Consider the following 24,464-nt stretch of genomic DNA (forward strand, 5'->3'; position numbering starts at 1 on the left):
CCATGATATGTAATATTCTGTAATATCTGTAGTATTATTAGGTTTGCTACTTGCCTTAGGAGTAATACTTGTCTTATTAGGCGCAATTGTAATTTATATATAATTCTTTCTTGTAAGGTGAATGAGATATCTGAGTTATTCAGTCAAAATTATCTCTTGTTTTTCGTTATATTTGACACTTATATATATATATATATATATATATATATATATATTGAAAAAGTGTCCATATAATACCTGACATTTCATCCATTATAAATTTTCGTACTTCAAGTTTGAAAAATATCAAATTACTACATGAGGTTCTGACCCTGACCGAATATTCATACCTGGAGCCGTTAACTCCGTTCTTTGGCTTGCATAATTTGAAGGGTATTTTCATCTCTTCATGTCTTAATTTTTTTTCCCTAAACATCTTGTTCCTTTCTCCTAATAAAGTAAAATTTTCGTCTTCCTCTTCTTCCTTTAGGAACTTCACCGAAACCAGAAAAAATAGCATTAACTCTCAGAGCGTCTTTGCTTGCCGGCAGTAGCTGAGCCACATTGGGGATTGGTGGGTCCCGTAGCCCAATAAGAATGATTGAGTACAAATATAACTTTGTTTATACATATCACTAGTTGCCAATTGTGCATGGTGGTCTAGTGTCTTTATTGTGAACACCATGTCTCGGGTTCGAATTGGTTGGCTTACAGCTATATATACGTATATTTCCTTAACTTTATTTATACATATCACTAGTTGCCAATTGTGCATAGTGGTCTAGTGACTGTTGTGAACACCATGTCCCGCGTTCGAATTGGCTGGCTTATAGCTATACGTATATTTCCTTAACTTTGTTTATACATATCACTACTTGCCAATTGTGCATAGTGGTCTAGTGACTTTGTTGTGAACACCATGTCCCGCGTTCGAATTGGCTAGCTTACGGCTATACTTATATTTACTTAATATTTCAAAGGACATACTGTAGGCTTCTTCTACCTCTCTTTTCTATCTTTTTCATGTGGCTTTCAACTATAACACAATTTTTTTCTTTTTGTAAATTAGGAGATAAACAGTTTAACACTATACTTTCTTCTAATTCGAAAGGATCTTCTATAAAACTCTACAACCTATAAATATGATTTATAAAATATGAAATTTTAATAATGATTTTGGATCTTAAATTAACCTTACATTAAATTATTATTTTTAATAAAATTTTGGTATTATACTAAGTTTCATTTTTTTTTTCAATTTTTAAATATCACACCTATGAAACTCGTCGTGGAGAATCACCATTGTAATATATAGAGATTACATATATATATATATATATATATATCTTATATTTTTATATTTGTTTAAGGATATCTCTATTTGTGTTTGGCCCAAACTCTAGGTTACTTGACCTAGTGGTAATTGGGTTTAATTAGAAGAGTCTAGAGATTATCTTTCCTTGTATGATTCTAACTCAATGCATTGTAATACTCTATATAAAGAGGCCTCTATTATCAATGAGAACACACAGTGAATTTCTCTCAGTTTCTGATTCTCTAAAACAAGTTATCAGCACGAAGCCCTAACCCTGAAAACCCTAATTTCGTAACCTTCAAAATCCTGCAACCACCACCCCACATATCGAAGCCCTATTCCCAAGGAACCACTGGAACCGGCCGGAAAACCCCTGAACCGGCCATCGGAAAAATCGGACCGGCCCCTGCCTCGTGCCTACCCCTGCAAGCCCTGCTGAGCAGCTGCCGAGATCTGCCGAGCCCTGTGCCTGCATCTGCCGAGACCTGCCGACAGCCCCTACAAGCCTCCTGCCGAGACCTGTGCCTGCATTTGCCGAGACCTGCCGACAGCCCCTGCAAGCCTCCTGCCGAGACCTGCCGAGCCCTGTGCCTGCATCTGCCGAGACTTGCTGACAGCCCCTGCGCACCCCTGCGCCTGCCCCTGTCGACATCTGCCGAAAGCTTCGCATAGCCCTTGCCGACACCTGCCAAGCACCTGCGCACCCCTGTGCCTGCATCTGCCGACAGCTGCCTAGCACCTGCCGAGCATCTGCCTGCCAGCCCTGCACAGCCCCTACACAGCCTCCGCACACCACCTGCACAACTCCTGCAACAACCTTGCCTAGCTCCGGCCACCAATTTCGGGCCATTTTTTTGGCGACCTCCGGCAACTTTTTCCGGCCACCTCCGTCATCTTTTCCGATCAAGAATTCCGGCATCTTTTCAAGGTAAACTTTTCTAAAAGTTCCCGTTTTTGAAGTTTTTCAATTTCTTCTTCTTTTCTCGGGGACTTCCAGCATCCCTTCTTCTACCCTCGTTTCTTCTTCATGGGGGAGACCAATAGCCGAACTGTGAGGGTTCGTGCTCACTCCAAGCTTGGAGCTTGTAGAGTCTTCCAAACTTAGAGTTTGTTGAGAAGAAAACGATCGACCACATACATCATTGTTTCGATCTAATCCAAAATCCCTCTTGGAATCGGATTTTCTTGGAAGCGACTACGCTCAGAAAATCCCTAATTTCTTGGAAGCGACTACGCTCAGAAATTTAATAGTTTTTCGTGGTAGCCTTTTTCGCTCCGAAACTAACCTTAATCTTGTGTTGTTTTTTCAGGATGAGTTACCTGAACAAGTTGAACTTTGTTCCACTAGAGACAACTGGCACAGGATACCATAGTTGGGTCCGAGATGTGCGCCAACATCTTAAGGTTGATGGACTTCTGGAAGCCATCCAAGAGCCTAGTCAGAACGTGCTCTCCATTGAGCAAGCTACTGCTTTTGAAGCAAATCAAGCTAAAGCCATCATTCTCATGACAAGGCACATGAATGATGCGCTCCAAAGTGAATACCTCAATGAGGAAGACCCAAGAAAGCTATGGGTTGAACTTGAGCAGCGATTTGGCAACATTTGTGACTCCCTGCTTCTTGATTTAGAAGTGCGATGGCATAGCCTCCGCTTCTGTGATTTCAAGTCTGTGCCTGATTATAACTCGGAAGCTCTTCGTATCATGTCTCTGATGGATTTTTGTGGCCAAGCCATAACCAATACGATGTTGATCGAGAAGACTCTCTACCTTCCCCGTCTCTGCCCTGATGATTTCAAAGAATTATCGGATTGATGTGAAAGCAGGACGTATCACAAGGTTTCATGAGCTTATTGGTGCCATGAACATAGCTGAAAAGCACGACAACATACTTGTGAAGAACTATAATGCTAGACCTATGGGAACTAAGTCTATTCCGGAGTCTAACTATAGTCACGCCCCCAAGGGAGGACGCAAGGAGTGAAACCCTAAGAGTAGGGACAATTAATCTGGACGTTCTGGTCCATATACTGGCCCTAAAGAGGAAGGAAATCGCCAAGAGAGGCGTGCACAGAACCGTGGAGGTCAACGTGTGAGGAGAGAGAGAGAGGCGGAGCCTCCGGCTATGGTGGTGACGCCACCAAGAGTAATAGTCGTACAAATCATGCACTAAAAGCATCTCGATCAAGGGAGCCTGACCATAAAGATGTTTGTCTTTGATGTGGATCAAGTGGACATTAGGCAAAGAAGTGTACTGCATCCTAGAATGTTGCAAACGCATACAAGAAGTATCGTGAAGCAAGGGAGGCAAATTACATGGAACAAGAAGATCAAGATGGTGATCTTGATCTAAGGGTGGAAGACTACAAGGATCAAGACCCAGAAACTGGCGATTTTGATTAAGTCTTTTTATTTTCCAAGAGATGTAGGCAATTGCCATATTATTTTTGTAGTAGATGCCAATGCTATTAGTCTTTCTTTAAAGTAGGCGTACTCAATGTGAGTGTGATGTCTAGGAAGGTTTTGAGATAAGTGGTACTTACGTGAGCCTCGCTCCACCGATATCTCTCTACTCACATGGTCACATTTACATTGGAATTACTGAAAGGAGTTAGACGACTACCATTGTTTTGCATTAACCTGTTTATTGGATTAGATTTTCTTTGGTTAAAGAAACGATGATGTAATTCCTTTTGGCTTATTAATAAAAGTTGAGCTCTTTTCTTTATGACTCCTTTTTAATTACTAGCTTTTCTTTTAGGAATGGATGAACTACAATGTCATGCGGATAGTGCGACTACGCACACCATTCTACGACATAGGCAATTATTCTTAGAGATGTTGCTTACATATTCCTCTATGACTACGATGGCTGGGCCATCAAATTTAGTTTAAGGACATGGAATGGCCCAATTCCTTTTGCCCAATGGCACCTTGATTAAAGTCACTGAAGCTCTCTACGCTCCTAAGGCAAATCGAACTTTATTGAGCTTTAAAGCTATAAGAGCCAACAGATTCCATGCCGAAATGCATAGTGAGAACGGAATCGAATTCCTTTGCATTACCTCTAATGATTGCGGACGAAAGCGCATCTTAGAGAAGCTTATGTGTCAATCTAGTGGACTTTATGTCACTACAATTCGACCAATTGAATCCAATAATGTCATAAGAGAAGATCTCTTGGATTCAAACACATATTGGCTTTGGCATGACCGACTAGGACATCCTGGTCATGATATGATGCTCTGTATACTTAAGACTTCACACGGGCATCCTTTCTTCAGAGTGAGAAGAGGCAAGAATCAAAAATTGATTCCAGGACTTAGCAAGACCGCAAAAATTGCAGCTTCTGGCGCTGCTGCTGTCTTGGGCCACCGAAAGGCCACCCCTGTCCCTAGTGATGACGCCATAAATGGTGCCAACCATGAGCATGATGCCATGGTTTCTCCTCCTAGTGGCCATGATGCCACACAAACCAATTTCCATGGCTCTAACGCCATAATAGGAGATGTAGTCACTCTCTTTGCTTCTAATAGCGCTATAGACGCTCAGGTCCAACCAAAATCCATTGGTTGCTTCTAAGGCCCCTGGCTCATTTTACAAAGCCTGTTCCTTCTGGAAATTAGGACTGAGACCGTCCTATGCAAAGGATCCTAAAATACTCATTCCGTTCTAACAGAGAATCCAAGGAGATATCTATGGTCCAATTCAACCATCATGCGGACCTTTTAAATACTTTATGATATTGGTTGATGGGTCGACACGCTGGTCACATGTCACGATGTTGTCCACTCGAAATGCTGCTTATGCTAAACTCCTCGCCCAGATTATCAGTCTCCGGGCTCACTACCTTGACCGTCCTATTAAGTCAATTCGACTTGATAATGCTGGAGAGTTTACATCGAAAACGTTCGATGACTATTACATGTCACTGGGGATTGATGTAGAGCATCCAGTTCCCCATGTTCATACCCAAAATGGTCTCGCAGAAGCCGCTATCATATGACTACAGATGATAGCACGGACATTGGTTATGCGCACCAATCTCCCTATTTCTGCTTGGGGATATGCAATATTTCATGGAGCAACGCTAATTTGTCTATGACCCACTGCAACCCAATCTTACTCTGCGTTCAGCTAGTGACTGGGTACGAGCCTGATATCTCGCACTTACGCATTTTTGGGTGTGCCATTTATGTGCCTATTACGCTGCCACAACATACTAAGATGGGTCCACAACGACTAATGGGCATTTATGTTGGATATGAATCTCCAACGATCGTCCGCTACCTTGAACCCTTGACAAGCGATTTCTTTACCGCAAGATTTGCGGATTGTCACTTTTGATGAGACAGTCTACCCATCGTTAGGGGGAGATAAGAACATAGATGTTCGACAGGAACGACAGGAATTGTTGTGGTCTGTCCCCACTATGTCTCATCTCGATCCCCGTACCGCACAGTCCGAACTTGAAGTACGACGAATAATCGAGCTCCAGAACGTAGCAGACACTCTGCCTGATGCATTTTCTGATGTTGCCAAAGTGACGAGATCACACATACCTGCTGCAAACGTGCCTGCAAGGATTGATGTTCCGAATACTGGACATCACGCCACTACTTTGACACCAGGAGATAGCGCCATTGCCCAGCATGGCCATGATGTGGCGTCTATGGCCGCAGATCCCGCAAGGAAGTGCGGAGATCAATTGGTTCGAAGGATACTCGTCCTGGAAAGAGAGCGAATGATGCATAAACAAATCCTTTGATCATTGATACTCAAAATCCGTCCCATGAGAATGTTCCGGATTATGGTTATGTCCAAGAGACATCATTGGGGGACGCCTTAATGTCAGAAGCTATCACTAAGAACGTAGAGATCGATGTAAACTACACTAGTGTACATGGGACGTGGGAAAGAAGCTCCATCATCATTGATGATGTATTCACGTATTCAGTGGCGCGTGAGATTATTGAGACCGATGACATTGAACCACGCTCCGTTGATGAATGCCAACGTAGAGCTGATTGGCCAAAGTGGAAATATGCGATCCAGGCAGAACTTGATTATCTAGCGAAAAGAAAGGTATTCGGACCAGTTGTGCCAATACCGCCCAACACCAAACCAGTTGGTCATAAATGGGTATTCATTAGAAAGCGTAATGAGAAAAATGAGATTGTAAGATACAAAGCTCGCCTTGTGGAGCAAGGCTTCTCACAACGCCCTGGAATCGACTACGAAGAGACCTTTTCTCCCGTAATTGACGTTATAACGTTTTCCTACCTTGTTAGTTTGGTAGTTTCTGAAAAACTGAACATGCAGCTTATGGATGTGGTTACTGCGTATCTATATGGGGATCTAGATACAGAGATATACATGAAGATTCCAGATGGAATTCAGTTACCCAAATCAAGTGGCTCTAAACCACGAAGCGTGTTTGCTATAAGGTTGAAACGCTCACTATATGGATTGAAACAATCCGAACGAATGTGGTATAACCGTCTAAGTGACTACTTGATTGGAAAGGGATATGTCCACAATGAACTATGCTCATGTGTGTTCATAAAAAGGACAAGTTCCGGATTTGCAATAGTAGCGGTTTATGTCGATGACATGAATATAATTGGCACCCTTAAAGTGTTAAGGGAAACCGCTGAACACTTGAAATCCGAGTTTGAGATGAAAGATCTTGGGAAAACAAGGTTTTGCCTCGGTTTGGAACTTGAGTACCGTAGAGATGGTATCCTGATTCATCAATCGGCTTATACCCAAAAGATGCTTAGGCGCTTCAACACTGACAAGATTAAGCCTTCAATCACCCCAATGATCGTCCGTAGTCTTGATCCAAAGAAGGATCCATTTCGTCCAAAAGATGACGACGAAGAAGTGCTAGAGGCAGAAGTTCCCTACCTAAGTGCAATAGGCGCATTGTTGTACTTAGCACAATGCACAAGACCAGATATCTCATTCGCTGTGAACTTGCTAGCTAGTTATAGCTCAGCGCCAACACGACACCATTGGACTGGTGTTAAAGATATCTTTTGATACCTAAGTGGTACGATCGATATGGGCTTGTTCTATCCCTACAGAGAGAAGATGGATTCGGACCCATCAAGTGCCAAGGACGCCACACATGGTGGACTGCGTTCCCTCTCCCCATCCCAAAATGATATAAGTGTTTTGGAAGGTTTTGCTGATGCTGGGTTCCTCTCTGAACCACACAAAGGTCGTTCCCAAACTGGCTATGTTTTCACCATGGGAAAGACAGCGATATCTTGGAGGTCTACAAAGCAGACCTTAGTCGCTACCCCTTCGAATCATGCAGAGATTATTGCTCTTCACGAAGCAGTTTGTGAATGCATATGGCTTCGATCCATAGTTACGCATGTTTCAAGCAATTGTGGTCTGAAGTCTACCACAGATGAACCAACGAGTATTTATGAGGATAATGCTGCTTGCATTGAACAAATGAAGCAAGGCTACATCAAAGGCGACAACACCAAGCATATATCGCCCAAATTCTTCTATAATCAGCAACAACAGAAGCTCTTCAAGATCAAAGTGAACCAGGTTCGATCTGAGGACAATGAGGCAGACTTGTTTACTAAGTCATTGCCCAAATCCACGTTCAAGAAACATGTGGCAAGAATTGGCTTGTGGAAATTATCTGAACTCCCATGATCGGAGTCATCAGGGGGAGGCACAGACATCAGGGGGAGATGTCTACAAGTTCATCTCGAAACGTGAAGAGTGTGTTGTGCTCTTTTTCCCCTTCGACTGAGGTTATTTTTGTCCCACTGGGTTTTTGTTACTCGGCAAGGTTTTTAAAGAGGCAACGAGAGAAGCACCGCGTTTAGACAACACAAGGGGGAGTGTTTAAGGATATCTCTATTTGTGTTTGGCCCAAACTCTAGGTTACTTGACCTAGTGGAAATAGGGTTTAATTAGAAGAGTCTAGAGATTATCTTTCCTTGTATGATTCTAACTCAATGCACTGTAATCCTCTATATAAAGAGGACCCTATTATCAATGAGAATACATAATGAATTTCTCTCAGCTTCTGATTCCCTAAAACAATATTATCAATATTTTTTTGTGTCCTAGTAAAATAAAATTTCTGGCTCCGCCATTGCTTGCCTATCTTGCAGATGAGATCACCGGTGAACCTCTAGTCATCTGGTTCAGACGGAAAAAGATGGGACTGAACCAATGAATATAAGATGTTGTGATATGTTTGTCTTCACCTGTTGGTATCTTTGGCCATGGAGAAACGGAAGAGTCTTTAATAACAATTTTCAACAACCTTTTCATTCATTTGTGGTAAATCACGAACTGAAGCAACTATAGAATGGTCTTCTGCTCAATCTAATACTCATGTGAACAAGAGCTCATGTCAACACGTACATGTTTGCTAGTTGAAACCTATTTTATCTTAAAATGATCGGAAATCGACGGAAGGGTACGACTGGCAGAGGAGGCAGTGGAGGAAGAGGAGGAGAAGACGGCGGCGAGGTCTGGCGACCTGAGTGCAGCTGAGGTGATTGTTAGCTCCGACCCTTTGAAGATTGATGGCAGAGATAAGCACTCCAGAACTCCACTATATTCAGCTGCACGGGCTCGGCAAACAGAAGTGGTGAATTTTCTATGAAAGAATAAGGCTGATGTTGGTGCTGCTGCTATGGATGACATGAAAGCAATACACTTTGCTGCGCAAAAGGGACATTTAGAGGAGACCAGTATAGTAGAATCACCTTTAATCAAGAAGCTAACTGCTATAGTCATAGAATTGTCTAGCTCTTTGAGTCTTTGTACTACGACTTAGGATTTCATCGATCAATGACTGTTTGAAAAGTAAATGAATTCTGTTTTTTCATACTAAAATAAAACATGTTTGCTTGGATTAATCCTAATGAGAATTCTGTGAAACTTAACAATGAGGGAATCAGAAAGAGTACGTACTCTTAGTGGAAAAATTGGTGCTGGTAGTGTTCTTAGAAATCACTTTCGAACTTGGATTCATGGGTTTCAAGAACAGCATTGCCAATGAATGTGGTATTGTTAATTAAAAGTTCCTAGTGGCCATTTTGCCTTGGTTGCTCCTAGGTGCGGATAAGGAATCAAGGATAAACAAGTAATTTTTTTGCCCTTGCTTCTAAACCCACTTGGCCACTTCACTCGCTACTTATCCCCTCCTTCTCCAAGCCTCGAAGTTTCCCAACTCCATGGCTGCTTCTTTAGTCTCACTCTCCTATTTTTCTCTCCACCCTCATCCTTTCTCCCCCACACTACTAGAAATTTCCCAATTAGCACCCCTTTTTTTGCCACTAAAAATCTTCAGTGTGATAAATGAATAGTTTCACACTAATATAAACAATTAGTGGTTTTTTTTTTCTGTCACTGATCATCAATTGCTAATATATACAGTACATACAAGCAATTAATTGTTTAATCTCTACCTCACTGATAACGGTGTCAACAAGGAATAGTAAGAATACTATAAAGCATTGTTTATATTCAAACTATCAGAATGAAAAAGTAGGACTTCAACAATTTTTCACGTGGCTATGCCATAGTCAATTCTAATTATAGGATTAGTGATGAAGAGCTGATCTGACGATGAGATAAAACTTCCTTTAATATACCCCCTTCAGAGTTCAAACCTAATTCGGATCTAGATCTAGAGGTTTCTCCCCTTATCTCTTTCTCTCTCTCGCTAGACCTAAACAAGATCTAGTTTTTCTCCCCTCCTAATTTTCGATCTCTCCCTCTCTAGTGTTTTCTTCAGGGTAACTGTTGCAACCCATCACAATTGTCATCCGTTTTCAATCTCATCAAGGAGTGACCTCCATCGGCCTAGACGATGCTGATTCAAGTTTACGCTATTATATTTTTGTAATCTCTGACATTTCCGTAGGCGTTCGATATTGGGGATCTGATGTTCCCACAAATTTGCCGCTATGGAGAGGCGGCAGATCTACGATATCGTTAATGTCCTCTAGAGCGTTGGGGTTAGTTTTCTGTTAGGGAATTTAGGGATTGTTGATTTGGGGCCCCAAATTGAGGGTTTGTAATTGGCTGATTTGATTTACAGGTTCTTGCGCGAAAGGCAAAGAATCAGTATTCTTGGAAAGGATTTGGGGCAATCTCTAATGCTATACAGGAGCTTAAGGTATTGTTTTGTCACTGTTTATGAAGAATCAGATCTCATCTATTAGTTTTTCTTTTTAGCTATAAAAAAAATTGTTTGGGAAATGTGGAACTGATTTTGGTTTTGGTTTTGGTTTCTTCTCTTGGCCAAGGAAAAGATCGTCATCAGTTTCCTTTGAAATTCAAAATCAGGGTTTTGAAATTCAAAATCTTGATTTTGATCTTTGAAAACCCTAAATTTTAAAACATTACTGCCCGCAGCAGAGTCCCACTTTGTGAACTTTCGGAGCAAGGTTTGGGTTTATTTCGGAAAAGGTGGCTGCTAGACTTTTGATCGAGTTTGGGAGGAAGCTTTCAATGGTATCTGTTGGATTTGGGTTTTTTTCAGTTGTCGAAAATTGTGGTTTTTTGTGGTCTCAAGTATGCTTTGTTCTGTCAATCAATAGCATTCAATATGATTCAGTAAGAGTTGGTAGCTTTCCTAATATATTTGATGTTTTTGTTTTTTTTTTGGTTTTTAGTGCAGTGCTCAATTTTCTTAGATGTGGATTGCTTTGGCTTATAGTCTTAGAAAAATTGATGCTTTGCCTTTGTGGGTGGTGATTACTTTCTGCTAATTTGTTTTATTCAGTTTGGCGTGCATATAAAACATTATATACAAGTACCTATTAGTTTCATACAAAGTTATTCTGCATATCAAAAACTACATGCACGCCAAACTGAATAACTATTTCTCTACTTTGTGTTGAGGCTCCAAAAAAGATTTAGCCAAGTTCATAAGTTCAAGATTTACGGCAAGGATTTACTACAGTTAATCAGGTAAAGCACAAGTATTTCAAGATTCAAATTTTTGGAGATGACTACATACTCATTGCCTATCATCACTGCCTTAGTCTTTAATTTGCAGGAAGCTAAAGCATTATTAAGAAGATATAGATATCGTACAGGAACCATAGAAGTTGGTTTACATGTATTTGAAGGGGAATAGATATTGATGCAGTGACTCTAAAAATCAAAGTCACCCTTGCTTGAGCAGGCAAACATTGTAGGAGACGTTCTTAAGGTAATTATGGTACCCCACCTATGTATATAAATGCTGTCAACTTACTTCTGGAAGCATATTTCTTAAAGGAAAATCATTGCAGAGACAAACCCTACACATATTTTGAAAATCATTTCTTTTAATGAAGGAGTTTACTTTCTGCTAATTTGTTTTAGCGATAAGAAACTAATAGGTATTAGCTTTGTATGAATATAACTGGTTTCCAAGACATTTAGTAATAATGGCACTGCTAAACCATATGGACTGAAAAATAATGTTTTGTTATACCATGATCTTAAGTTGTGTTACATTGGGACAGAAAAATTCAACATGGAATTTGTGAACTATTTCTAAAATAATCATTTGCCTTTGTTTTCTTTAAGGTACTAACTCCTACATATAAGTATGTGTTGGGATAGTGACTTAATCTGTTGCTAAAAGTGGCTATTATAGTTGTTGATTGTTTGGTTTGGGGTTGGTATATCATTTTGAGTATCTTGTTTTGGTATTAGTGGTGTTTTTTAATAATCATATACAAGAACTCGTTATTTTCATTCGTAGACATTTTTGTTATGTGTTGTGAAGATGTTAAATTTAGGATACTAATTGAATTGAATAAATTTGCTATTTTGGCTGCTCTATATCTCAGTTTCATTCTTGAGTATGTTGAAAGTCTTTTATCGAGCTTTTGATTTATTTGACAGAAAGAATATGAAAGTTGCTGGAGGTAGAGGTAGCAGATGCAGCTAAGGGGAGGAACATGAAGAGATTTATGTTTTTTTATGTTGTAGTTTCGTTTTACTTTTATGAATTGTACAGTATATTTTTAGAAATATATAGTATATTTGAAGTTTTATATGAATTGTACAGTATATTTTGAGTTATTTTTTTTATATATATACTCCCAATTTTGCCACTGATGTTGGTGGCATTGAGAATACACATTGATTTAGTAACAATGGGAAGATAAAAGGTATCTTGCAGCATTGGGTTTTGGGATGCCACTAATATTTTATCAGTGTGGATTACCCCAATAGCACCTGCTATAGAGGGGACTGATTCCTCATTAGTGGCTTATGGTATTAGCCACTGTTATCAGTGTGCTTTGTCCCAATAGGGACTAATTCAAATCAGTGTGCAATGGGGAAATTTCTAGTAGTGCCAACAAGAGCTTCATCGCCCAAGACCTGAACATTAAAGCCGCCCACTGTGCCTACACAACACCAGCAAAGAGCACTAGGTCTGCTAAGTCTTCTTCTTCATCTTCTCAGAAGGAAGCGGCACCTGAAGCAAGATGTTTTTTTATTTTTATTTATTTATTTATTTATATTTATTGAGAGTGAGGTAGTAAGTCACCTCGGTTACGTTAGCAAGTTAGTAACACACTCATCCAGTCAGTATAAGAACCAAGATCCATGAGTGTATCCCAATGTACAAAGCCAGACTAATCCCCTACCACAGACAAAAGAACCTGAAGGCCCCTTAAACTTGCTAGCCACAAACTGGTGGGAGTTGGGATTCAACTCTACACATGGGGGTTCCTTGCTAGGAAGCAAGATGTTTAGAGAGGAAAAATATGTTTAGGGAGAAAAAAATGGATTAAGACATGAAGAGACAAAAATATCTTTTGTTGTAAAACGATAGTAAAAGAATTTGAGAGAGAGAGAGAGTTTAGACACAGAGAATCAAGTATGAGAAAATGGAGTGATTCTATTCATCTCACAATGCACTACTAGAATTCTGTTCATTTACATCAGTCCAGAACCGATGTAAAACTAAATTTTGACCGATGTCTTTGTGGCTGATGTAAAAGATATGGACATCAGTATAAGTGCGTTTTTAACCGATGTCCCAGACAACAACCAACATCGATTCTAAAAAACAAATCGATGTATAATCATTATAATCATCATAATTTTGTATGTTAACTGCATTTAATTCTTCATATTTTCACATCTTATGCTTAATAAAGTATAGCTTGAACAATACCTAAGTGAACATTTAAATCGATTACAATTTCAGAAATGATGTCTAATACTCTTGTAGACATCAGTCTCCAAAAATTTTTGTTTGTTCGTGTCCATTTTTACGTGCATCTTGCCACCTTATTTTCTTGAGAACGATGTATGTGCCTTTAGGCAACATCGGTTAATCTATTAAGAATGATGTGTTATTTCGTTGTAGACATCACTTCTGTTTTTCAAAACCGATGTCCTGTATTTCATGGTAAATCGGTTTACTTTATAGTAACTGATTTGTACGTTGACAATAGATAACAGTTTGGTGTTTAGATATCGATGTGCATTGGTTTTGTGTACATCGATTTTGAGGTGACATTTCGATACGTTGATAATCATGAGACATCGATTTTTATTTTGGTACTGATTTCTAATCTCTGAATTGACATCGTTCTCTTTGACATTACTGTTTTGTTATGCATTTATATACATCAGTTCATTTTGAAAAGCATGATGTGCAAAATAATCATCTAGCTGCTGGTGTGAAAAGAAATACATTTCTCATCATCCAAAAATTGGGGCTTTCCATTAATTTTCTCATATTCATTCATGATTCTACATAATTCACAAAATAAAACCCCAAAACCTACAAAGGCTAGTCCATAAACATATTAGCAACCAACTACATTATCCATTGCAATATTGAACTTGGCTGCCCTCTTTGTCAAAATCTTCTGAATTTCCCTATACTAACAGTCTGAAATTGAAAGAATAAACGAATCGACAATCACAGACGTTGTCCAATCTTCAACTTATCCTTCAGACAATGTACAAAGATGGAAAAGGTTTATTCATACCATCTAGAGGTCACGGCTTCCAGCAGTGCTGTCCACGAAATGGGGTTGTGCGTGGACATCATAGATGATTGGCCTCTCAAAACCATGGAATTATTAGGTGTGTCGCTTCTGGATAGACCTGCAACTCTAAGATATCAGTGGATTATATTGACATAGTAGATACAGAAAGTAGAACATAAAGGACTTCTACACTCATAACTAAGGACTAGGAAGGTATCCAAATATGCGACTGCAGAATCCCACATCACTTGCATACTCGGTCAATCTCAGTTACAGAAGATAAAAGTGGCATAAGGGAGCAAGACAAAAGTGCATCCTCTGAACTAGCCACCACAATCGCAGCAATAACTAATTGTTAAGAACACCCAATGCAAGGAACAAGTCCAAATAGGGACATCTAAATAATGAAAACCAGCTGGCAAAGAAGAATGATGCAATTAATTTCATAGGGTTAAAGTATATACCAATATTAAAATCCACCAAAACTAATCTGTCCATTTCTTCTAAACCATGAAAATAGTACAAACGTATAAAAGACATGTTCCTAGCATGAAACATGAAAATATAAGCTCCTCAATATCTTCGGGTAAACAACACACATGGATATAACACTTATCTAGGGATGTATGAAAAGCAAAAACAACAAACACAAATATAAGGAATGAAAATGTCACCAACTATCAAAGGAATGCAAAATGTAGTTATCCTTGAACCTTCCAACAACTTGGTGATACTGTCCGATACCAATTATAATGGAACTAACTTCCATAATAAATTCTTCTCATTTTTTATTCTAATCTGGTGCTCTTTGAAGTGTAGGACTGATGCATCACAAGAAATCCAAAGTGGCACAACATGATAAGAACCAAACATATCAATCACTACTAAATAAATTAAACCAATCATAGTTAACTGGGTTTTCAATTTTGGGTTTCGATTGAGATGTAAATCAAATGTTAAGTTTCATAAGTGCCAAATTAAATCTTATTAAAAAAGAGAAGTACCTGCTAGAATGTGATTGAGGGCGATGCGATTTAGGTGTCGCCGTAGCGGGAGGTTGAGAATGGGTCGTTGTAGTTCAATTTGACGATGACTGGCTTCATGTTCTGGGCAATGGCGTGGCTGTCGCCAAAGGGATCAGGAAGTTCTATGTCCCACCACTCTGACATTTTCGCGGTGATGTACTGAGCCTCCGTCCTGCTCTAATGGTTTCAATCATACATGTAAACTATGATTAAACATACAAGAAAAATGTCAAATTGAAAAACAGAACCCTCACCTCCAATTTCATGAGCTGACAAATTAATCCCCAATCGAGAAAGAAGCTAATTTTCATAGGTTTATTTCAGTTAAGAGACGTAAAGATTCATACCCTATTCTCTGAGAGAAACTTGTGAAGAGAGAGAGCAATAGAAAACTGGGACTTTGTATGGAGAACCAAGCTGCAACAACGAAAATGAGGGTAGGAGGTCGAGTTAAGTTCCCGTTTCCCATGTAAAAGAACCAATTAATCTTTGGTTTTAAAAACTAGTAACAAAGAAACCATTTGTTTTTTTTTTTAAACTAATAACAACATGGACATACCTTTTCTCCTACTTTTTCTTGATGTTCCTTCACTTTCTACTATAACTTTTTCAACCTCATGTTCACAAACTTGTGAAGAGAGAGAGCAATAGAAAACTGGGACTTTGTATGGAGAACCAAGCTGCAACAACGAAAATGAGGGTAGGAGGTCGAGTTAAGTTCCCGTTTCCCATGTAAAAGAACCAATTAATCTTTGGTTTTAAAAACTAGTAACAAAGAAACCATTTGTTTTTTTTTTAAAACTAATAACAACATGGACATACCTTTTCTCCTACTTTTTCTTGATGTTCCTTCACTTTCTACTATAACTTTTTCAACCTCATGTTCCCCCTCAATCGTTCTTCCTGTTGATATCACATGCAAGCAAAGAGCTAAGTTCCTTCGACATGGAAAAACTACCGTCTCCTTAGTGGATTAAAACAAAAAGACAAAATCATTTGAGATTATACAGTCAGATATTCACTATAATGATAAAGCACATAACCAAAATTCTTGCCTTCACAAAACTCACTGTTTGCTCTTTTCTAGTATACCACGATCCAAGTTACGCAACACATACTGGTTGTAATCTTTTACAATCTACATTATAATGTTCGATGTCGATATCCCCTCAGTTCTTTTTGTCTCCTCAAACCTGCCAACGACTTTGACCTATAAGAAAAGAAGCACCTAATAACAAATTAAATGCTAAAGTATAAGGTGACATGGAAACAAAAGAAACGTAACTATTATGTGAAACTTACAAATTCATATACATCCTTTCTAGCCCTACTAGCATTAGCATAACTGTACAAGACTCATCAAAGAGTATAAACAATTGCATGGTCAGTGTGTCACTAATAATAAAAAAAGTGTGAAACATATGCAACTACTATCGATATCTATAAGATCTAAGTTATACCATATCTTATAAAGAAGCAAAGAGTAAACAAAGAAACAAATATTAAGTTAATCCATGATTTCAGTACTTAAAGTCACCAAGAAGCAGCATAACATTCGTGCTGAAAAGTGAGAAATTTAAAAAATTTTCCTTACGGGAGAGAGTCTTGGGCTATATAGTCAATATTATGCTTGTCAAGAAATTCTTCGTTGACTACCCAGGGTGCATCAGGAATGACTTCATCCACCCACCTGCACAAGTAAAACTCACTGTTTATGGTCTTGACTACACAACTCTATGGTATGAAAATTTCATTGACACACACACACACACAGATACATATGTATGTGTGTATACATGTATTAAACTATAGTCCCAAGAATATCCACAAAACCAAAAATAAATTTTCTGGAAAAAGGACGTGAAATTTAAGAGGGGGGAGGAGGGAGAAGAAAGTAACAGAGAAATCATCATACTTGCAATGGCAAAGAGATTCATACCGTTCGGACTCCGTCATAACAGTTTTCCCTTTAAACTTGTGAGTGGTAGCATCATTGCAAACACCAACGAGCAAATAGGTGTTAGGAAACCTGAATTCAGAATTTCGACTTATAAGCAAAATGCAAACAAGGATGCCACATGGTATCAATTTCAAACATAGACATAGCAAGCACCCCATAAGGATATAGAATATCACATACAACAGCAAATCGCAAAAACAAGAGCAAAAGTAACAAACCAAACAAAACTTAATCCCTGCTTTTTTTTTCTCTCTACTCTGCTTGTAGTCCGATATAATGCCTACAAACAGTATCTTACATGTTTCACCCTCAGAACCATCCCTATAATCTTACAAAAATAGCTTCAATGTTGTTAAAAATCCAGAAATTCATACGTAATATAAAAGCAATTCTGAAGTGTGAGAAATTGATTGCGAAAGATTAAAAACACATAAGGAGCACTAGCTCCAAACCCAGCAGAGCAAAACCCATCTGCCCCAACCCAGAATCAAGAAGGAAAGAGAAAAACAAAATGATAATCACAAGGGCTTTATGTGAATACGGAGTTAAGAGTTCAAACAGATTGAGGATAGAGAGAAGCTTACCGAGCTGGTTGGAGTCGAGCACCCACCGAGTTGAATCAAACTCTTTCATTGAAGCTGACATAATAGAATCCTCCAGTCATTCTCTGAAGCCACTCGCGCCGAATCGCCACCGCTCTCTTGTCCCCGAGCTTCGATTCGAGAGAGTAAAACGGAACGGCGCCGTCTAGAACGGCCTGGGTGATGTCCTCGTCCTCTTCAGAGCACAATACGGGGTCGGCGTCCACGAATTTGGGTTTGGCAGGGGGAGGGCAGCAGCGGGAGTCGATGAGGACGTCTTCGTTGTCGTCTTCCCAGGTGTCGTCGATGCCGAAGAGATGAAGGACTGGACCAACTCGATGCCGAAGAAGCCGATAAGGTAGATGCAGGAGGCGATCTGTTTAACAATGGCAGCGAGTTCGAGTGAGGAGAGAGGAGCTCGAGTTTGGGAGGAGACAGGAGCTCGAACTTTAGGGTTTCTATTTCAGTTTTGGGGTCGGGTGCTTTTTTTTTTAAGTGTGAAAATTTTAAGTTTTAGAACCCGCTTCCATTCAATTCATTAAACACTTAGCGCGTTTACGAATTTGAGGTTCCCGCAAATTTTGAAACAAAATTTTTAACATCTGTCATTTTAAGAACTGATATTAATGATACACATTTAAATCGGTATTCTTCAAAAGAGACGTTAGCTTACTTTTTTACATCGTGTGCAAGTCTGACCGATTTAAATGATGTGATGTAAATGAACAGATTTCTAGTAGTGATGGGTTTATATAGGAGTATCTCAGGTTTACAAAAGGTAACTATTTAATGATTACATCAATCACTCATCTGATTACAATCAATCAATCCCTAATTATATTCTATTAATCACCAATCAATCTTAATTGGTGTATATCACGCAACACTAATTGCTATTACATGAATAGCCAAATTAATATTTACAACACTCCCCCTTGGATATTCGATGTCAATAGTGTTGCTTAGGCTATGCGCCTTTAAGTTGCCTCATCAAAAACCTTGTCAAGTAAAAAAAACCATGTGGGAAAAAACAACCTTGGTCAAAGGAGAAAAAGAGCACAACGCGCATGAGTGTGGAGTAGCAGTATCACAGCTTTAGAGATAGGTGAAGTCTTCTTATCATCATCATAAGTAGGTAGTATGTCTACGAGAGGGATGCATTAGAGTCGCTACACCAAAACCTTGCCTGGTAAACCCAGTGGGAGAAACCCGTGGTTGAAGGGAAAAGATGAGCAAATACATATATGTCAAATCAAAGCATCTTCAGGATGTAGTATAAGTAGGTTGACCATGCTAAAGATGTGCCTTGTCAAAACCTTGCCAGGTAACAAAACCCAGTGGGACAAAATCACCATGGACGAAGGACAAAAAGAGTACACGATGGCCAAATGAGTATGCTTCAGGATACTCCCCCTGATTTTGACTCCCCCTGAAAATTACATGTTAGCTAATTCAGATAATTTACGTAGACCAATACCTTATACATGCTTCTGGAATGTAGACTTTGGTAGTGACTTAGTAACGAGGTTTGCACAATTGTCTTTAGATCAAATCTGCTTAACTTCAATCTTGTGATGCTCCTGTTGTTGCTGATTGAAGGAGAACTTCGGTACAATATGTTTGGTGTTGTCTCCTTTGATGAAACTCGTCTTTATCTGCTCTATGTAAGCAGCATTATCCTTGTAGATAATGGTTGGTTCATTAGTGGTGGAATGCAGTCCACATGTACTTCGAACAGGCTTTGTAACGGCTCTTAGCCATGTACATTCACATACTGCTTCGTGAAGAGCTAGTATCTCAGCATGATTCGAAGAGGTAGCAACAAGTGTCTATTTCATAGACCTCCAAGAAATTGCAGTATTCCCAATGGTAAAGACATAACAAGTTTGGGAACGGGCCTTGTGCAGGTCTGATAGATAGTCTATATCAGCATATCCAACAAGGCGAGCATCATTCTGAGGATCAAAGGAGGTTTGATCCATTCCTTGATGCGTAGGGATAGAATAAGCCCATTTCCGTCATACATTTAAAGTAGAGGAATATTGTCTTTTATGCCATTTACAGAGGTGGTGTGTTGGCGCGAAGCTATATCTAGCTAACAAGTTCACATCAAATGAGATGTCCTATCTAGAGCATTGAGCTAAGTACAATAATGCGCCTATTGCACTTAGATATGGGACTTCTGGCACCAATATCTTTTTGTTATCATCAGCAGGATGATACGGTTCTCTCTAAACTTCGGACGACCATGGGTGTGCTTGCTTTTATCCTCATTAAAGCGTCTTAACATCTTCTGGATGTAATTTGGTTGATGGACCAAATTTTCATCTACACTGTGCTCGAGCTCCAGGTCAAGACAATAATTTGTTCTCCCAAGGCCTTTCATCTCAAATTTTGACTTCAGGTGCTTTGCGGTTTCCTTGATCTCTTCAGAAATATCAATCAAATTCATGTCTTTGACATACACCACCACAATTGCAAACCCAGAACTTATTTCCTTAATAAACACGCATAGGCATAGTTTATTATTCACATATCCCATCCCGATCAAATATTCACTTAGACACCTCCGTCTAGATTTTTTCAATCTATAAAGTGAACGCCTCAAAACTAATGGAGAGCGTGTTCCGTGGTCTAGAACTACTTGCATCGGGTATCATAAGTCCTTCAGGAACTTTCATGTATATCTCTGTATTGTGATCCCCATAGAGATAAGCTGTAACCACATTCATAAGCTGCATATTCAGTTTTTCAGAAACTACCAAACTGATAAGGTAGCGGAATGTTATGACGTCCATTACGAGAGAATACGCCTCCTCGTAATTAATCACAGGGTGTTGAGAAAATTATTGCGCCACTAGACAAGCCTTGTGTATCACAATCTCATTTTTCTTATTACGCTTCCTTACAAATACCCATTTAAATTCTACGAGTTTAACATGGGGAGGTGTAGGGACAGCAAGTCCAAACACCTTTCACTTTATCAAGGAATCTAATTCGACCTGGATTGCTTATTTCCTTTTTGGCCAGTCGTCTCTTCGTTTGTATTGATTAACAAAGCAAGGTTCAAGGTCATCGTTTATTATAATTTCGGTGGCCACCGCAAATACTAATATATCATCGATGATAATCTCAATCCGATTCCAAATCTCACTAAATTTACCGAGATTTCTCTATTCTCAAGAGTGGGTTCAAATGTTGGAGCGTCCCCCAACATGGTCTCTTCTAGGACGTACCCATAATCCGGATTTATCTCATGAGATGAATCGGTTTGAGATTGCGATGTGAAGAGGATTCGTTTGTGCCAATTTACCCTCTTCTGGGGATAAGAATCCTTCGAACCTAATGGTCTACCTCGCTTCTGGGTAGGGACATATGACTGGTTAGCCGCCATGGTCGTACCTTGTCCATCTGGGACGACACATCCTACATGGATTTCTATCCTTGCAGGCACATTTGCAACATGTATATATGATCTCGTCACTTTAGCTAGATCAAAGAAAGTGTCTGGTATATTGTGTTCTATACTCCATAGATCTAGAATTGTTCGCACTTCAGTATTTTCATGCGGTTCAGGGATCATGATGAGACATAGTGGGGACATTTCATGTTAATCGCGCTGTTCATCAGGAACGGTGACGTTCCTATCTCCCCCTAACGGCGGGAAGACTATCTCATCAAAGTGACAATCCGCAAATCTAGCGGTAAAGAGATCGCCTGTCAAGGGATCTAAATAGCACATAATGAATGGGACTCATAATCGACATGTATCCCCATCCTTTGTTGAGGACCCAATTTTGTACGTTGTGATGACATAATTGGCACGAGGACTGCATACCCAAATGCGCGTAAGTGGGAAACATCAGGTTCGTACCCAGTCACCAGCTGTAACACGGAGTAAGTTAGTAGCAGTGGGCCTCAACAGGACCAATATAGCTCCATGCAAGATTGCATAGCCCCACGCAAAAACTAGAAGCTTGGTGCGCATTACCAAGATTCTATTTGCCAAACCATCTTGGGTGTGAACATAGTTGAACATAGTGAACTATATGTTCATCATCAATCCCAAGGGATATGCAATAATCATTGAAAGACTTCGATGTAAACTCTCCGGTATTATCAAGTCTTATAGACTTTATGGGATAATCCAAGTGGTGAACCCTCAATTTCATGATCTGGGTGAAAGTTTAGCAAAAGCAGCATTTTCTTGTGGACAATAGTGTAACATGTGATCACTTTGTCGATACATCAACCAAAACCATTAATATTTAACTAGTCCACATGGTGGTTGGATATGTCCACAAATTTCCCTTGCATTCTATGCAGAAAAATGGTGGTGTATGTACTAGTCTTTGCATATGATGGTCTAGTATTAAATATTCTTAACGAGTATGGCATAGTGTGTCATTATATGCAAGACCCTTATTCAGAAGGGGATGCACCTACGATGAGTTGAGGATACGGTGCATCATACTTTGACCTGGGTGTCCCAAATGGTCATGCCATAGCAAGTAGTTGCTTGAATTAGTTAGCTTCTAGCTAACAGATTTCAATTTTCTCCAATGCACGCTTCTGGCCACACACTTGGAGGTTATGCAAAGATATTACACTCATTTTTCTTAGTGGTTTCAACGTGGTAACTGTTGGTTCGAATATCCTTAATACTCAATAACATTCTTCTGGAACGTGGAGATTATAAGGCCTCATTAATGGTAGGTTCAGTACCATTGGACAACATACAGTGGGTTTTGCTATAACCCTCTATCAGGTTGGATTGGCCTGATACCATTGTCACAGAGGTATGAATAGACAATAAGTTTGAAAAATATCTCCGATCTGGGAGCATGGTATGTGTAATTACACTTTTAACCAGACAACAAACTTCCCCACAAAATATGTCTATTCATTTATTTAATTCAATGGATCACATGTATAAATGAGTTTATTGAATTAAATATATTCGAACATAACCACATTTCCATAATCCAAAATAATTGAAAACATAAATCACCAAAATCCGAAGATGTTTCTTTCAGTAAGATGAAATAGATATGGCACAAAGGGCCAATTATACCCATGTCTTCGAGTTCTAATCTTCGGTATATTCAGTAACTGCCTGAAAATCCATGATCTCTAGTGTGGAATCGATAGAAAATGACCCTTCAATAAAGTTGATATTTCGAGTGCCGCGACTGGCCTAATACTCATTTACTGCTTTGGCTATCGCACAGCAGGTGCGAGACTAGCAGTCAATTCCTCCACATCGATCAAAAAGATCATGCTGATTTTAGTGGCAGCGGGCGGAACCAGTGTTCTTTTCCACTTTGGCCTGTTGGGTAGGGGCACTATAACATGGGGCCATGTTTTGGGCCGGTTATATATATGGGCCATTTATGGGCCCACCTCTCTTTCCTTGTCTCGAAATATCAAACTTTTTTTATCCCTTCCACGGCCACAATTTCTCCTTTCACGATTAGGTTTGCGATGAGTAACATCATTTGCTTCAAGCAAAAGTGTTGCTTAGGTACTGATGGGCTTGGCTTGATCATTCCTCAACAGGAGGTTGTTGTTCATTTCAGTGAGCAACAAGATAGTGATCAATTATGAGAATTAGTAAAGTGCCTCTCCTTGTATTGTTTTGGACAGATGGGCTTGTTCAATATCTTGCTAATCATGTCTTGCTTCAGGCAAAAAATGGTCATTTGATGGTTAAAGTACTCTTCCAGAGCGACCCAAAGAGTCTGTGGATCCTCTTCATCGGATACTCAACTTGGAGTGTTTTCTCCATATGCTTCTTTATGAACATTATAGCACTCGCCTTAAAAGCCTCAGTGACAACATTGTCAGTATCGATTGTTGATATCATCTTCTTTGTAGTCAGATGAATTTTCACATCTTGAGTCCACTTTAGGTAGTTTCTTCGGGAAACCTCTAAAGCAACAAAGTCAAACATGTTGAGATTTGACATTTCTTATAGGAAAGGAACAAATAATATTAGTGCTTTGGGTAATATCATCCATAGGCAAGTAATGAGAACTTTAGGTTCTATAACATGGTATGAAAAATCGGATTAGACATGTAAAATCTACTGGTTTTATCATGTGTGGTGAATTTATGAAGGAAACTTCAAGTTTCTTAAATGGCATTATCGAAACTATAAGTTAGATTTATGTATGCACTACTGGTTCATTTATGAACTTCTAGTTCGTTAGGTACCTGCATTTTCTACACATATATTCTAGTGCGAAAATTTAGACAAGTAACATAAAAATATTGAATAAAGCAAATTGTAATAATATCTCACAAATTGGATAAATGGAAATCATAAATCAATTGAGATATTAATTGCATGCTAGTAATATAACAGATTAATTATCACACAATTATGTGAATACATGCTTCTGGCAATTAATTACACATATTAGATATTGTGAATCTATTTACAATATCAAATCATTTTTCCTTTTATCACTACACCAATTTTTCAATCAGACGACAGCAAACATTTTAACTGTCGTCTGAAATAATCAGACAACAGCAAAAAAAATTATGTCGTCTGAATTTTTAAATCAGACAACAGTTGTTACATTACTGTTGTGC

The 24,464-nt window shown here is 39.2% G+C and overlaps 2 long non-coding RNA genes and 1 pseudogene across 8 annotated transcripts; 1 reads left to right on the forward strand and 2 right to left on the reverse strand.

The window, feature by feature from the left end:
- The first annotated feature begins 9,998 nt into the window (after positions 1–9,998).
- LOC121052587 lies at positions 9,999–12,308 on the forward strand. 4 transcript variants are annotated; one of them, XR_005809544.1, is made up of 5 exons: positions 10,002–10,302; positions 10,386–10,463; positions 10,594–11,260; positions 11,349–11,504; positions 12,188–12,308. It is a non-coding gene; the product is annotated as an uncharacterized LOC121052587 (long non-coding RNA). The 4 variants fall into 4 exon arrangements; XR_005809543.1 differs by lacking the exon at positions 12,188–12,308 and having other exon boundaries at positions 9,999–10,302; positions 11,349–11,591; XR_005809545.1 differs by lacking the exon at positions 12,188–12,308 and having other exon boundaries at positions 10,000–10,302; positions 10,703–11,260; positions 11,349–11,591.
- A 1,886-nt stretch (positions 12,309–14,194) lies between these two features.
- On the reverse strand, positions 14,195–15,755 carry LOC121052586. Of its 4 annotated transcripts, none has more exons than XR_005809539.1 (3): positions 15,578–15,755; positions 15,303–15,495; positions 14,195–14,416 (listed from the first exon to the last, which is right to left on the reverse strand). It is a non-coding gene; the product is annotated as an uncharacterized LOC121052586 (long non-coding RNA). The 4 variants fall into 4 exon arrangements; XR_005809542.1 differs by having other exon boundaries at positions 15,671–15,688; XR_005809541.1 differs by having other exon boundaries at positions 15,303–15,500; positions 15,671–15,683.
- A 101-nt stretch (positions 15,756–15,856) lies between these two features.
- Positions 15,857–18,020, reverse strand: LOC112199411 (annotated as a pseudogene).
- Between the last annotated feature and the right edge of the window lie 6,444 nt (positions 18,021–24,464).

The sequence above is a fragment of the Rosa chinensis genome, chromosome 4 (genome assembly GCF_002994745.2).
Source record: "Rosa chinensis cultivar Old Blush chromosome 4, RchiOBHm-V2, whole genome shotgun sequence".
Lineage (NCBI taxonomy): Eukaryota > Viridiplantae > Streptophyta > Magnoliopsida > Rosales > Rosaceae > Rosa > Rosa chinensis.